The sequence below is a fragment of the Protomyctophum bolini genome, assembly GCF_963924005.1.
Source record: "Protomyctophum bolini genome assembly, chromosome: 14".
NCBI classification, from domain to species: Eukaryota; Metazoa; Chordata; class Actinopteri; order Myctophiformes; family Myctophidae; genus Protomyctophum; species Protomyctophum bolini.
In genome coordinates this window covers 41,095,511-41,111,949 of record NC_137875.1, presented here as the reverse complement: position 1 = coordinate 41,111,949, position 16,439 = coordinate 41,095,511, and the positions used below count along the sequence as shown (strand labels likewise).

The 16,439-nt window shown below is 42.1% G+C and overlaps 1 pseudogene across 1 annotated transcript in view; it reads left to right on the top strand.

Moving 5' to 3' along the window:
• Positions 1 to 16,439, top strand: part of LOC308328076 (calcium/calmodulin-dependent protein kinase type II subunit gamma-like) — a 77,144-nt pseudogene that overhangs the window by 10,150 nt on the left and 50,555 nt on the right. The window contains exon 3 of the transcript XR_013966233.1: positions 9,953 to 10,012. The product of XR_013966233.1 is annotated as a calcium/calmodulin-dependent protein kinase type II subunit gamma-like (transcript). The remainder of the gene's footprint in view (positions 1 to 9,952; positions 10,013 to 16,439) is intronic.

The window sequence follows — 16,439 nt, the reverse complement described above, 5'->3', positions numbered from 1 at the left end:
TGCCTCCTTCTATGCATGAGGAGTCCAAGCTGCTTCTTTTCACCTGGCGGGAGAGTTTCCCCGGCCGGACGTAGCGCGTGGAAGGAACACGTTATTCCGACCAGTTCCTTTCCCCTCCATCAGGCGCCTCCATCAGGCCAGGGGGAGGTAGTTTCAGAGACCAGGATTACTGCATGTTTTTTGTGAGGGTACCTACCCTAGAGGACACGGGGAGAACATGCAAACTCCACACAGAAAGGCCCTTTCGCCAACCCCCGACCTCGGGTATGGGCACTGTAGTTTGTAGCGCTGGATGTAGTCTGTCAAAAAAAAGCTGCTTAACCCATTCTGACCTGAGATCATCCTGACAGTTTTCTGAAAAAAAGCTATGTTTCTATGGCAGTCGTCCTTCGATTTTTCAAAAATAGCAGACCTACAAGCTCGTAGCGCGCCACTCAGTGGCGCGCTATGAGCCCCTTAACCCATTCTGAACGGGAACTCATTTTGGTGTTAGCATCATGTTATGCTTTAGCTACATTTTTAGAATCTGATCTCAGGTCAGAATGGGTTAATCAGACCAGTGTGTGTCCAGTGGAAACCTCGTAAGAATCTGATCTCAGGTCAGAATGGGTTAAGGGCGAGGGCAAGAAGCCAGCACAAAAGCCTCTGCCCGGGCTGTGGACAGGGGCCCAAATTAACCACACCCGATCACCCCTAGATCTCCATATATGGAGCTGGCCTGTTCTGACATGCACAATGTTGTGCTGACATCTGCATAGACTCCATATATTATTTGGGCATGCCTGACAAATAATTGCGAACGCAGTGATTGCGAACGCAGTGAGCACTAACTATGAGACCCAGCAGATCATGTCTGTCTGTCTGTGTGTCTGTGTGTCTGTCTGTCCCGCTATCCAAATATGGAGTGTGTTGCATCAGCAATCACTCAGCTCCATATATGGGCACAAAAGGGGCCAGGTCCACTCAGCTCCATATATGGGCACAAAAGGGGCCAGGTCCACATATACAGTAACAGCGGGACAGACACACAGACAGACAGACAGACAGACAGTCATGATCTGCAGGGTCTCAGCTGCGTTCGCTTCCCGCGTTTGCGCGTCTTACTGGTGTATATATATATATATATATATATATATATGGTCATAAAAGGGACACAGACATAATGCATTTCCAACTTGCATCGTTCTAAGTAGGCCAGTGCCCAACGGGCACCGCTATACATATAATCTCCCTCTCTAATTTCCTACTAAATTCTGTGCAGTCATATAGCCCTATATTTATTTATTCATTCATTTCTTTTAGACTTATTTAGACGGAGGAGGTGTGTGTGCAATGCCTATAGCTATCGCACATTATTAACCTATGAGCTACCTCAGGAAGGCAACCTATTAAAAGATGTTTTAAAAGGAATTCATGCCATGGCATAAGAATCAGCGGTATACATTTATAGTTTTATCCTCATTGACTATTACAACAGTGCAAGTGAGCAGCTTGCTTGCTTTGCATATTCAGAGGTCTCCATAAGCATTTACACAGGTTTTGCATGCACACAAAATTGCCTGATTTAGATATGCATTTAAAGTGCAGTATGTCGGACTGTGTCCTTCGTGACATATGGCACTCAGAAGCCCAGAGTGATGATAATTATGCTTCATATATATATATAATCTCATGTTATATCCGCTTAGTCTGAGGCCCACGTAGTGGAATTAACCCATTCTGACCGGGAACCCATTTTGGTGTTATAGCATCATGTTATGCTTTAGCTATTGAAAAATAGCAGATCTACAAGCTCGTAGCGCGCCACCGAGTGGCGCGCTACGAGCTTGTAGGTTTGCTATTTTTGAAAAATCGAAGAACGACCTGACATTTTTAGAATCTGATCTCAGGTCAGAATGGGTCCATCAGACCAGTGTGTGTCCAGTGGAAACCTCGTATGAATCTGATCTCAGGTCAGAATGGGTTAAAGGAGATAGAACGGAAGGGATATTGCCCGCTCTATGCACGCAAACTAAACGCCGACGATGCAAGTAAGCCCGAGATGTTTTTTTTTCCTTCTTACTTTTCCTTTTCTTTCCCACAGGGGACTGAATTAAACCTGTAGCCTTGAACCCTCTCATCGTTATTTTACCTTGAATAATAGCACTTTATACTGTGTGTCATGCACGCACGCACGCACGCACACACACAGATATAATGGTACTGTACCAAAATAAGTTTTTCTCTCTGTCTAGCAGTCATACATAATACAGTATATGCCTGTGCTAACCCTGCTCGTGTGTCTTCAGGAGGGAGAGTGAAAGAACATCCTAGAATGATGCAACCCCCCCCCACCCCCCCCGTTTCGTTAGTTTTTTATATAATTTATATAACAATTTATATAACAGCCTATCACTAACCACTATTTTCGTATTACTGTTATATCTGTATACTACTAATCTTTATCAGCCCTTCATTTAATTACTTAATTTAATGGATTACACACACACTAATGATTCTTTGGAGCTTTGGAGAAAGTTTGTGCCAGAGACAGACAGGCAGAAATGGAGGGAGTTGGAGATGAAAAAGAAACGCACACACACATACAGTACTAGGGATAGAATGGTGCATGGTTTAGAATATATATTTGTTAGCCATTCTTTTGCACCTATATTTCAAATACCATTTAACTTAAGTTGAACGAGAATGAGGACTCATAACTTCATGTGTTTGAACATGATATAATCAGTTTGTGTGCCTCGGCCTCAGCTCGCGGCTTCACGTTGCGACGTTCAGACTAGTATGGGTTTTAAGCCGTTCAGACTGTGTGTGTGTGTGTGTGTGTGTGTGTGTGTGAGAGAGAGCCTATTTTCAGGCTCTAATGGATGGACACACAAAGCTCCATATAGGAGTGGTTACCCCCACTCAAAAAAAAAAAGATGACCGTAAAGCTACCACAAGAACAGCGCGTTCTCTGTCCTAGATATATTACAGCTCTATGAAATACACCAGTCTGTTTAGGCCATGCCGTATATATACCTGTATGGCCGCCGCATGGCTTCAAACATTGTGGAGGTTTCTATTCTTAACATTTAGAGGTCCAGAGTTTAATATAGATAATTGCATTATTATTATTATTATTAATTTGCTCTGCCTTGAGTTAGGTCTATACTGTCTTGTGGAAGGACTTAAGACCTTGTAGAACAAAAGGTATATAGCAAAGAAACGCAGGAAGAGGAAATGACATGCGACCGGAGAGAAAAAGAGAACAGTCAGACAAGACAGACTCGGAAGTGAATGAATTTCATTTTCTATTTATATATTTTTAACCCAGTACTGTGTACGTACGGTACCTCTATACTTCAAGGGGTGTCACTTGATATTGACTGTACATGGACACAAAGCACACAGTGCAACAACTGCTGCGCTGTTGTTCATCGATCAAATGTTCCGAGAGCCAATTGTCTGGATTTCTCTATACATCTCTACAGCACATGAACACCATTTACAAGTGAGCAGATCTTATTTGATCATTGCTGCACCTTTTTAAACCTTTCGGTGTTGGCATTATGTTATGCTTTAGCTATTGAAAAATAGCAGATCTACAGTAGGTCTGCTATTTTTGAAAAATCGAAGAACGACTGACATAGAAACACATAGCTTTTCAGTTCAGCTGCCAGCTGAACTTTACCACACCACCGCGCCAAGAGGTCGCAGGATGTCTAGGCGAAAAAAAGGAATGACATTGACAAGTAGTTCGCTGCAGGCTCACAATGCATCACTAACTGTATGTTAGGAGGAGCCAGCATTATGCAGGAAGTGGTGTGGAACTGGTCATACCTCTAAAAGTGTTGAAACGGACTTCCTTGACTTGCAAAACACAACGTTAAATATCTGTGGTGTTTATTCGTGTGTGTGTGTGTGTGTGTGTGTGTGTTCAATTGAATTGACTCAGTGCAGAGTGAAACGAGGTGGGGGAATCACCGACTCAGTCAGATTTGATGACATTTCATCAAATGATGACTGTTCTGATGACTGTTGTCAAAACGTGCGCCATGTCGGAGCGCGCACACACACACACACACACACACACACAGAGGCAGAGAGCGAGTGTGAGTGGTGCTGAAAGACACATGCATGGTGCAATAGGATATACTGTATGTGACTACATTTGACTGAGGGACTGGCATTGGATTTTTTTGAACTTTCGTTTTTTTCATGCGATGTGAAAGCAGGGAATCATAGCTTCAAATTGACATATTATTGGTTCAGTTTGACCCACCAGTTTTGGAGATATGGCCTATAGAGTATAATGTCTTGCAGAAAACAGCGAGTTGAGAAAACGGGCTTGAAAGGTTCACTTCATGTGGTCTCTAACATTACACCTATAGCTACATGATTAAGCATTTATTTCATATTTGCATGTCTATGTCAGCTCCGACACTTATTTCAGACATGCTCTAGTATGTGAAGAGTCTGCCTGTGCTATTGACTCATCTTGGAAGCTGGAATTTGCGCGATGCCAGTCTCTCAGTCAAATCTGGTCACATGGATAATCTGACTGCATTATTATAAGAAGGTGAGATTATTAGATGTAGCCTATACCAGTGGGTAATGATAGATACAGATAGCGTTAGCTTCTCATAATCCTCTCCTCATCTCCGTTCATACTTTACGGTATAACTCATTGATGCGATGCCAAGGAAGACCGACTTGCGATTACAAACAAGCTACCGGTAATACTGCAAATATCTATACCCAACGTGTATAGTTGAGCTTGTAGATGTCACTATTACTATTTCCTTTATTTCTGCACGCCATTGCACAACGAATATATTCCACAGGGTTGAGTGGTCCATCAGGCTAATTGATTTAGTCGATTGTAAAAAAAATATATATATTTGCAAATTTCCTGTCGATTTATATAATGAAAAACTGCTTCTCGATCCTTCAATTTTCCTCCATGAGCAAGATGAAAATATCTGTGTTTCGTCGCGTTGTGAGCTTGTAGATCTGTGTAAAAACAGTCATTTACGATGGCATCAAGGCACCGCCAAAATACATTTTGTTCGACTACGTCGACTGTAGATTTAGTCGACTGAAAAATCTCATGACATTTAGATTTAGTCGACTAAAACTAGACTAGCGCTAAAACATTCCAGGTGGCTTAAATGTGACTAAATTGAAAAACTATTCAAGAGTCTATGACTAAAAAAACAAAAATCAAAATGTGTTGCCAAAAACAACACTATAGTGCTCTAGTCTCAGTGCGACTGTGAGGGCAGGCCAGGTCATCTTCAATCGGGGGCCATAAGCTGGAGGAGGAGGAGGATTGTATCTATTTATAGTGTCTATCGGTCTGCTCTCTGGGACACGCAAGTCTCTCCCCCCCCCAACCCCCCCCCCCCTGCCAGTCTGTCTGTCTGTCTGTCCGTCTGTCTGTCCTATCTGCCCGCCTGCCTAGACGGTATCCAATTTATTTCCCCTTTACCCACCCAAATGCAATTGTGATGACAATTAATCTAGTGTCTTCTTCACAAAGTTGTTAAATCAAATCAACACTATTGGCTTTCCTCATGAGCGCACACACACACACAGTCACACACACACACACACACACACACACACACACACACACACACACAGTACACACACACACACACACACACACACACACACACGCACACAGATCATATTGGCCCAAGGATTAAATGAGTGACATTTGAGTGTTTTAAGCTGTGCCCTGCCACAGAGACCACAGATGCCTGTCTTACCTAACCGCATTAGCGGTTGACACTTAATACACACACACACACACACACACACACACACACACACACACACACACTGTAGGCACTAGAAACAGACTTGCTACGTAGGGTGCGGCGGCATGCTTGCACACAGTGTATGTATATAAAATGCTTACTGTACTGTAGCAATGTGTAGCATGAATGGTGCAGTTTGTTACAATAAGGTCCTGTCTGTTATATGCTAAAAAGGCAGTATACAGTGGTGGGTCGCCAGGTTGGACGAATTAGAGGATGGAAGAGCAATGCACGGAAACCTGACTCACTGTGGATTCAGGTTTCTCCGTCTCCATCATTCCCTCGTCATGAGACATGTTTCTCACGGAGCCACTGCTAACTGATATTCCGGCAGGTTTTTTCTGTTGTTGTTGTTGTTGCTTGGACTTGTGTTGAGACCTTGTGTATCTCTGAATGACTGAATGACTGGACTAAAGGAAGCCATTGACTTCGGTTAGTTTTGCTTAGCTGGTTTTTACAGTAGCTCTGGACTTATTTGCCAGTTTGTCTGTATCTCTCTCTATACATGCACTGTGCGTGTGTGCGCATGCATGGATGCATGCAATCATGCCTACCCGCTGCGCTGCTATGTTATATCACAACATAATGTTATATCGTTTACCTAAATGGCGTTATATTAACAAGGATAGTATGATTAAAAAAAGTGTTGGGCCTATGTCTTTTTCATTCAGAAATGACTTTCGACATGTGGAAAACTTTAGTTAAACATGCAGAGTGACGCATTACTTTACCTGGGTTACATCATCTTCTGACATTTCAATGTGTTTTGACATGAACCAATAAGTTGTGTTTTGTTTCATTAGTGCGAGCATGACAAAATAGGCTACAGCTTGTTGTTGTTCCACTGCTGCTGCTGCTGCTGCTCTGAACGCAGTAACGGTAAAGATATCAAGGACTCGAAGCACTTTATAAACCACAGTCGGTGACATGTCCCTGATGTGTCCTTGGTATTTTCATGAAACCGGACAGAGTCAACTTTTCACCGCTGTTTGGAAAATCCTGGTGACGTTCAGGAAAAACGTAGGATCCCCTTTCTCGCGTACCAGTGGGACGTGCCGGTCTGTGGACCGGTGGTTGGGGTAAAGCATAGATCATTTTTCTTTCGTGCATCATTTTTCTTTTGAACAGAGCAGCGGACAGGTGAGACAGACCGATGGAAGCGATAGATAGATACATTGAATATGACGATGCAGCTTGCTGGGCTGGCGGCCATCACTCCAATTCAATCAGTCTATAAGTGCTGTGTATTTCCCCCACTCATGAACTTATGTCACAGTATCTCCTGGGGAAAAAAGATCTGCATGTTTGTTTGTTTGCGTTTGTCTTTGTTTACACAAATCCTACTTCATCCTACTTCCCTCCAATAATAATATTTATTATTATCATCAATAATGCGAATAATAATGCAAATTTTAAAATGAAGAAAACTGTCTTGTCTCTGTGTGCTCGTCCATTGTCTCCTTGGTGTGTGTTGACCAACGGATCTGAGCTTTCACATGGACATTGGCCATTGGTGTAAGCAGGGAACGGGGAACTATTTATGTGTTTATTTGTGTCTATCTGAAGGTTTCAGACAGTTGGTGAGTGTTGGACAGTACAGTAGTATTTCTTTCAAAACTCTATTGGTGTTTTCAAGTGACTTTCTATGGAGCTTGCGGGCCAACGCCACCTATACTATCCACCAGCATAATGAAGCGATCATCGAAGGCCACTGCTGACAAATAAATAGACCTATTATCACAGGCAGGTGCTCACTGCTTCCCAGAATACAAGCGGCCAAACCAGGCCTATTAAATCTCTTGAGGCAAAACAAAAAGGTTCTGGAATGTCAATGTCCACAGAATGCTTTGATATCCCTCTCACCTAAACATGCCGTTCGTGGAGCTTCGGGGACAAAGGGCGTATAGTGTCGAATTTGGGTCCGGAAAGGTTATTCTCAGCTGGTGTCATTCAGCACTCCTCCATGTCTGAGTTATCTACTTAGTTGTAAATCATCTATTTCTCACACCTGTGTGCCAACTAAGTATAACGATGTAGCCCAGGGCATGCTCGGACAGGCAGAGATGTAGCCCAGGGCGTGCTCGAACGATTTAGCTAGGGCGCCCGACCCGGCGACCTTCGGGGTCACCACAGTGGCATAAATAATCCATGTTGCCACCATTAACAAATCTGTGTAAGGCAAAATTATGTTCTACATTTTCATTATGCTTTAAGTATAGCACGTGACGTGTCAAACTAGGGGGTTTTCGTGATTTTCCGGAATCTGAATCTGTGCAAAATGTGGCGCTTTTTAGACAAATTGGCGAGAGAAATCCCCTATTGCTCCTCCACTAATCAATCGGCTGTCAGACAAGCCTCTCCAGTCGTTTGTCGGAGAACATTTATCCGTCATCAACTGTCAGACGAAACTCCCTCAGCTACTGTATCAGTCAGACAACACTTGGTGCTTTTCAAGTTGTATTGTATGTGTGTGTGTGTGTGTGTGTATTGTCTTGTATTCACAAGGAGAGCATGCACATTAAACACTCTGTTATGTAGTATTTACTAGCGGTGAAGTCAGAACTTTTTTGAACAGCTTCCAGTTCACGACTTGAGATTTGTGGCCGGCCGTCTTCTACTATGGAGGCGGTGTTCAGGTCGATCGTGCTGTCGATGAGTGTCACAAAAAAAGTCACAAAGACATTTCCAGTGGTTACACTAATAGTGATTATAGAATGAAAGAGAGGGACATACATGGAGAGTGTATACTATAGAGAGAGAGAGAGAGAGAGAGGGGGGGGGGGGGAGGGAGGGAGAGCCAGGGAGACGGGGATAGAGTGATTGTATGTGTGGGAGGATGGGGGGGGGGGTGTACAGACAGAGGCGGTATAGCAGGCACCGCGCTGACGGCAGGATTAGCATTCAGAACCAGAGCATCGGCTCAACGTTCCTCGCTGATGTTGCCAGGTGTGTGAGAAATGTAGCATTCTGTTGTATCAAGGAGAGACCACTTATTTAACAAGTGGCATTATGTCGATATGTACATATGTGAAGTTTCAGACTTCACCTCTGTATTCAACTCTGGTCTCTATGCAAAAAGTATATAATGTCTCGAAAAAATCCAATGTTAAAGTAGTCTTAGTGGGCTGGCCATCGAGGTGGTCAGTCTGTCGCGTGCTCTGCAGAGTTTTCTTCATCCGACCGTCTGATGCTTTGACAAGGTTTTTCACTACAGTATACAGTACTCCAGCTTGTGTAAGAGAACTCCAGTCTTCTCTAGTTTAGTTGGTTAAGTTGTGTGAAAAGACACGGCACAGCCTAACTGGCACTCTGTGTGGGTTTGTGTATGTCATACATGCACTATCAAGTCATCACCAAAGAGAGAGAGAGAGATAGAGAGAGAGAGAGAGAGAGAGAGAGAGAGACACACACACCAATATCCTCAGGTGGGACACAATCTCTGTCTGACACACACAACACATTCCCAGTTTGTCTCTCTCTCGCATGGTCATCATTTCTAACTGAAAAAACAGCCATTTCAGAGCTTTTCATTATGACTTGACTGCGTCTGTGTAGAATAGTTGGTGAAATTTGAAATAACAGTATAATAAAAGTAATTTTTAAGATTAGGTGTGGTGGTGTCTGTCTGTACAGTGTACAGGCTCCCATGACGTCTGAAGTTAACGATTGTGGGACTCTCCGCCGTCTTTCCCAGAAAGTCATGGGTGCAGAGGAGGAGGTCACTGATTTTGTGTATTCTAAAAGGCAAAGGAATACAGCCAAGTACTACTATAATGCCAGCCAAATGCGATGTTGTCTTTGGTTATGTTACTAGTGGGACATATCAAAACGAGAGCACCGTGAATCCCTGTGGGGGAAATAAATGGCATTGAATGTTTATCATTCGTCAACATCCTTTTTTTACAAGAAATACCCCCCCACAGAATCGTTCAGAGAATTTAAATGCGGACATAGCTTGTATGTTTTTATGTATGCCTGTGTTTAGCCTTTTCAAGATGTCAATTTCTTCTTTAACCCATTTTGGGGCGGGAACCCCCTTTTGGTGTCTTAAACATTATGTTATAAAATGTAGCTATTGAAAAAATAGCAGATCTACAAAGCTTCACGTCTCACCTGCCCCCGCTCTCTTTGTGTCCGTTTTTCTACAGATCATCAGAAACTCGAACGAGAGGCCAGAATCTGTCGCCTGCTCAAACACCCAAACATAGGTGAGTCCTGTTCTACTACTACTACCTACAGTAGCTATGACATCGTCAAGAATCATGATATACGTCTGGGGAAAATCTTTTGGAAAAGCACTGGCTACGGCCAGACGGACCGCCCCGATATTTGCATTGGCTCTGTGAAACCGTACAACATTTTCCGAATCGTGCTGAATATCCTCTGCTAAGTAAAGCAAGGCATTTTTTTAGCTGCTTTATGACTTTTACAACCACATACAAACCAGGGCCCACCTTGTCACATTTGCGAGGTATAACGGAAGAACGGAAACAATTGCATTATTGCCCGAGAGCGTGAGCTTTTACTGTGATTTATCGTCGCGCCGCCAGCGATGCGGTCAGGAACAAGTCTTTAGCCGAGTTCCGCAGGCATAAATGAACATGGGCTCTAAATGGGCGCAAGACCATGGGTGTTAAAAATTCAATCATAATTGCGCTGCCCCTTAAGTGTCCTCCTGCACTGGGTGGAAGAGGGCCCTCTGAGTTACAAATTGATACGTGAACATTGAGGATTTTACTGTGTAAGAGATTGAAATTAACAAGAAAAGAAATCAAGATATCGGAATTGCTCATTACTATAATAGTGCAGGTCTTAACTCATTGGCATTTAGAAGATGCATTCCGTTTTTTAAGCGACACGGCACACTTAAAGGGATAGTTCAGATTTTTTTAACTTAAGCTGTATGAAATACTTGCCATTAATATAGTGGTTGCAACTGTATTTAATTGATTGCCAGAGTCCCGTGGTGGGAGTTCTGCTCTGGTTTTGGTGAAATATCAAGTAGTTCTGGTCATTTTGTGGGGGGGCACTGGGGGCCACACAGTAAAGGTAAATTAATCCACAAAACTAAATATTAGTGCAACTTTCGTTATTTTTTTTTACCCCTCTCTCACACAGAACTATGTTTTTTGTGTCCAAAAACTACGCCCAAAAAATAGTTCCATGTGATAGAGGGGTCAAAGTTGAACGAAAGTCGCGCTAATATTTTAGAAATGGGTCAACAATACAAATTACGTTCGTTTTGCGGATTAATTTACTTTTACTGTGTGGCACCCAGTGGCCCCCCACAAAATGACCGGAACTACTTAAATAATATTGACCAAAGCCAGAGCAGAACTCCCACCACGGGACTCGGGCAATCAATCAATACAGTTGCAACGACTATATTAATGGCAAGTATTTCATACAACTTAAGTTAAAAAAAAATCTGAACTATCCCTTTTAAGATAGCGTAATCTACCTACAGTGTTGGTTTCTTTCTCTCCGTCTTTCACCATCTCTTTCTTCTCTCTTGCCTATCTCTCCGTATGTCTTCCTCTCTCTCTAACCTCTGCTGACACGATACTAACGATTGTACATTATTGCCTACCTCTCTGGTTGCCTGGCAACAGGTGAAGGCTTCCACTGTATGTTTGATCGCTGACAGGGAGAAAATAAAGAACAGGGGAGGGGGGAGGTGAACCTCACAGGAATGTAATCGCACAGCTATTTCAAAGTAAAAGCGCTGCTCCGTTGACTATCATTGCGCACGTTCATGTGATTGAGGCCCATGACACGTGGACGAATGTTTCATACGTGAACGCGCACAAACGGCACAATGATAGTCAACGGCAGCACGTTGCCATGTTTTTGAGGCAAATCCATCCCAGAATGCACTCTGTTCCTACCAGGAAGGAGGTGTGAAATCGCCTCATGCGCTTTTGAGCAACTTAATGCAAGTGGATGGGAGGAGAACTCGGGTGTCTTCTCTATTCATATATAAGGCTTCCCCGCACATCAGGTGTGGAACGTTGTTATTTGTCCCCACATGATAGGTTTAGATGCATTGGAGTAAGTATGTTCATATAATTGGTCCTCGCTAATGCTCATGATAAAGATGGTACACTTTTTATCTACTCGGTGTCTGTGTCTCAGGAGCGCTGTGTGGACACTTCAGAAACTCATCATTAGGCAGGTTAAAAATACACAATTACGCCTTTTTTTATTTAGATTTTTATCAACGTTAGAACAATGGCTGCTATTATATAGTATGCCAACTTTCCAGTAATAGAAGGCCTGCAGTTTCTATTGGATTGTATTCCCCATCAATAACATCACTGGTAGGCTGGTTTCTATCCACGGCCCTGCTCTGAGACACAGATGGGGTAGACAAAAATGGTACCATAATTTATGAGCATTAGTGAAGATAAATTATATGAAGATCAGTATAAAATGGGTCATTTAAGTAAATCTTTTGAGGTATCTGTAATTTATCTGATAACTTTTTTTGCACTCATGACTTGAACTCATGACTTGAACATTTGAAAGACAAAATAGTGTACATACCCAGGCGAAAAATAAATATATTTAGTATACTTTTTTAAAGTATACTAAATGTACTTATTTGTACCTGAAACTATTTAAATTTAAATTGTGTTATTTTGAAATCACTTAAGTTGTACTTTTTATACTTGCACTTAAGATCTGCTAGAACATATCTTAAATATATTTTTTCTATACTTTTTAACCCTTTTGTGACAAAAGAAATGTGTTAAATTGAAAATATACTTCCAGTATCCCAAGTATACTTTTTCAGATGAGTGAAAACCATACTTATATTATTTTTATAGTGTATTTTTATAGTGTTATTATAAGTGTATATCAAGTATTAAATAAATACATGTAAAATATACTACCAATGTGTTAATAGAATAACATTACGAACTAATGTGCTTAAAATATACTATCAATGTATTAGAAATATACTTTTATTAGTATAACAAATATAAATTGAGTATGTAATAAATGTAGGGATGCACCGAAAATTCGGCCACCGAAAATATTCGGCCGAAAATGGCTAAAAATGTATTTTCGGCCTATTCGGTTTCGGCTCAAATAGGCCGAAAATATATCACCGAATAGTCAAAACACTGGGTCGCTATAAACACAACACGCGATTGTCTTGAACGTAACCAGAGCGCTCCGCATCTACCCCTCTCTCTCTCCCCAACTTCAGTCTCCCACACACACACACACACACACACACACACACGGAGCGTCTCTGTGGCTGCGATGCGCTCCGCGAAAACTGCGAGCTCATCAACAGGTTGCAAAATGCCCAAAACAGGTCCCAAAACATGGTATTTGTGAGCACCGCCACTGTCTATTCTTTTGTCGTATGACCAAAAATGCTCCCCAATGTCTGAATCTGTGAGCTTGCAGGCAGGGCAGGCTACGACGGACGAACACTAGCAGTGTAGCACTACCCAGCTAGCAAGTCATGGCGCGCCGCCTGCGGGAGGCGGTCGCCGCGCGCCGCCGATCGTGTCCTCCGCCGGGCGCGTCGCACGATGTGGCCGCGTCGTTCTTGATCAGCGTGTGCCGTGCGCGCCGACGCGCGTGTAGCCGGCGCCCCGCTTCTCTGCCGCGACTCGAACGTCAGCTACCGAAGGCAGCAGCAGGACAGCGTGGAGCTGTCTTATGACACCACCCCCCCCCCCATATATATTGCGACCCCGCACCCCTCCTCCCCCATGCTCACCTCCCTCCCACATATTTATAGAAACATAATAAAGCAGCAAATGTATACTTAATTTTGTTTCTTTATTAGGAAAAAAAAAGGTTACAATGAAATAATTTAGGCACATAGAAAAAATATGTAAACAACCAAGTTTAGAATACAAGAAAACAGTCATACCATTCAAACACTTTAACCATCATTGTTGGCTCACGAGCTTGTAGATTTGCTATTTTTGAAAAATCGTGAAAATGTGGCCCAAACACAGTGAACGTTTTAACTAAAAACTGCAAGGATTTAGAAGACATTTTGTGGAATCAGTTCTCAAGTTTAATTTCTATAAAACACCAAGTCTATTCTGTGTGGAGTTAGTTATGTAGGCCCAGTAATGTTGCAAAAACAGTTACACAGCAATAAACAGAACACACAATCGAGATTCACCTTTTGAGCAAGAAATAGTGCAGCATACATTCAAGAGTCCATTTGGAAAACCCTATAGCGGTGGGTTTGAACCCTTTTCATGCCAAAGTTATTCAGCATTTGAGCCACGGACCACCGTTTGATGAGCTGCCTGCCATGCCTGTCCGTTTCCTTCCTTTATGAAGCCTGACTGGTGGTGGCCGCCAGCAGAAGTTCCAAAATGCACCCTGTCCAACGTCTCCGGCTCTCAGACCCCAGGTCCCTGTCACTGAAGTCCAAGATCCAGTGGTTTTAGCCACTTTAACCATTATTTAAAAAGCTGTAAGCTGTTGAAAACGAGTTTGCTAATTTTGAAACATCGTGAAAATGTGGCACAAATCTGTAAATATATATTCTTTTGCTGCAAACGTTTTAACTAAAATCTGTGAGGATTTAGAAGACATATCAGTTCTCAAGTTTAAGTGCTTAAGTCTTTAAAACACCAATTCTCTTCTGAGTGGAGTCAGGAGTTTCTGAGCGTAGCAATGTGTGTATGTCCCCGTGTCTGTATGTCCGAGCACGGAAAGCTGGGTGCGTTCCTTGAGGTCTGGATGTTGCATATAGTAGAGGGTCAGGGAAACCCGACTGGTGGTAGAGCAGAGGTTGCATTTGAAGTCGATAGGTCTTCCTCCAGCGAAAGCTCGTCTGAAATCACAGAATTAATTAAATAAATTATTTTCACCTTAATCATTTCTCTGGCTTGTGATCCATGACTTAACAGTTGCCCTGTGGGTAAAACCCAGCCATTTTCTAATTTCTATTCCTGTGCTAAAATGTGACATGTGACAAAATGTGAAAATGTTCTTACCATTATTATTATCCATTTTATTTATCCATCACCATCATCTCCACGTGACCTCCTCATCTGTAATTTGAACAAAATCAAATACAAAATTGATATGGATTGCATTTGTATAGGGCTCACAACACGTGAGCTTGTAGATCGACTATTTTCACCATGCAACCAAGTGTAAATTCAGGCATTCTGAAATAGGCCTACCTACCACCTTCTACACCTCAGTCATTTAAAATGTCATGATGGTAACAAATTAACAATGGTACACATTTCAAACTTGAGGCAAGAGAGCTTGTAGATCGGCTATTTTCAGCAGGATCCAAAGGCCAATATATACAGACGTTACACAAAATATATGGCTTAACCTTGTTATGTAGCTGCTGTTGTTGTTGTTGCCATGATGTAACTGGAGTAGAAACCAGGTCAGGGTGGTAGAGAACGCAGGGTTCCAGTCCTGAGAAGTTTAGACAAAGACAAAGATACAAAATTGAAATTTGTTTTCAGTAAAAAACGTTCAGTTGTTTCAAAAAGTAATTACTTAATTCAGTGGTTCCCACCAAATAACTGTTCAGACAGAGCAGAGACAGGGCAGTTTAATAAAGATTAAAATTAGCATTGATATTTAAGTCCACAGTCATCACAGTAGGCCTATACTTACTTTAGAAAATGCGTTTCATGGTGCAAGTTCTTGAACAAAGAATGACAAAAAATGTGATTTACAGCAAAAATGCTGTTTATGTAGCCTATACACAAGCAACGTATCAAATCTTATCCAATTCGAATAATTGTGGACTTTTATCAACATAAGAAGACGTTAGAAAAGAACATCATGATACATTATTATTGTTCGCTACTAAACCATTTTACTTCTGATGAGGATGCTTTGTTTCCCCAGGCTCCACAGTCTGGATCTTGGAACGTCATCTTGTTTGTCTGTGAAATGAAATAATATAAAACACCGTCCATAACGCTTAAGCTGCAACAGCTTTCGCTTTCTTTCCAATGGAGCTGTTTTTAAGCCTGTTAAAATAGCATGAATTATACGTTTGCTATAACCCCCGTCCAGACAATAGATTAGCTAGCTAGCTAGCTATAGCTACCGGATCGGATACACCGGTAATCTATTCCCTCTGCTAGCGTTAGGAAACGAAACGATTCTAACACGTGAAATTACACTACACACAGTATATATCAGATATAAAAATACACTGACCTTTCAACTGAATTTCTCCGGAGAAAAACTGTGTAATAATAACTAATATAAGCATTTGTTGGTCAGTCTCGTCTTCTGCCGTCTGCCGTCTGCCGTCGATTCATTCACCAGTCAACAAAAACAACAACACTGCAATGCATGCCGGGTAAAGCCTCGGCCCCAGGCTAGCCTGAACTAAAGGTACAACAATAATAATAATAATAATAATAATAAATATAGCCACAAGAATAAGAAGTAGAAGAAGAATCCACTTAATTATATTCAATAATAGTTAAAAATAATAATATTTATACATAATAATGCACATCCTCGTCTGAGAGAGAGAGAGGCGGGCGGGGGAGGCAAGCCTTACGTCAGCGTGAGGAGGGGCTGTAAATCGCTGTAAATTCACGAGGCATTAAAAAGTAACTGAGATCGCTCGCATGACGCGGGGACAGCGGGGGGAAGTCC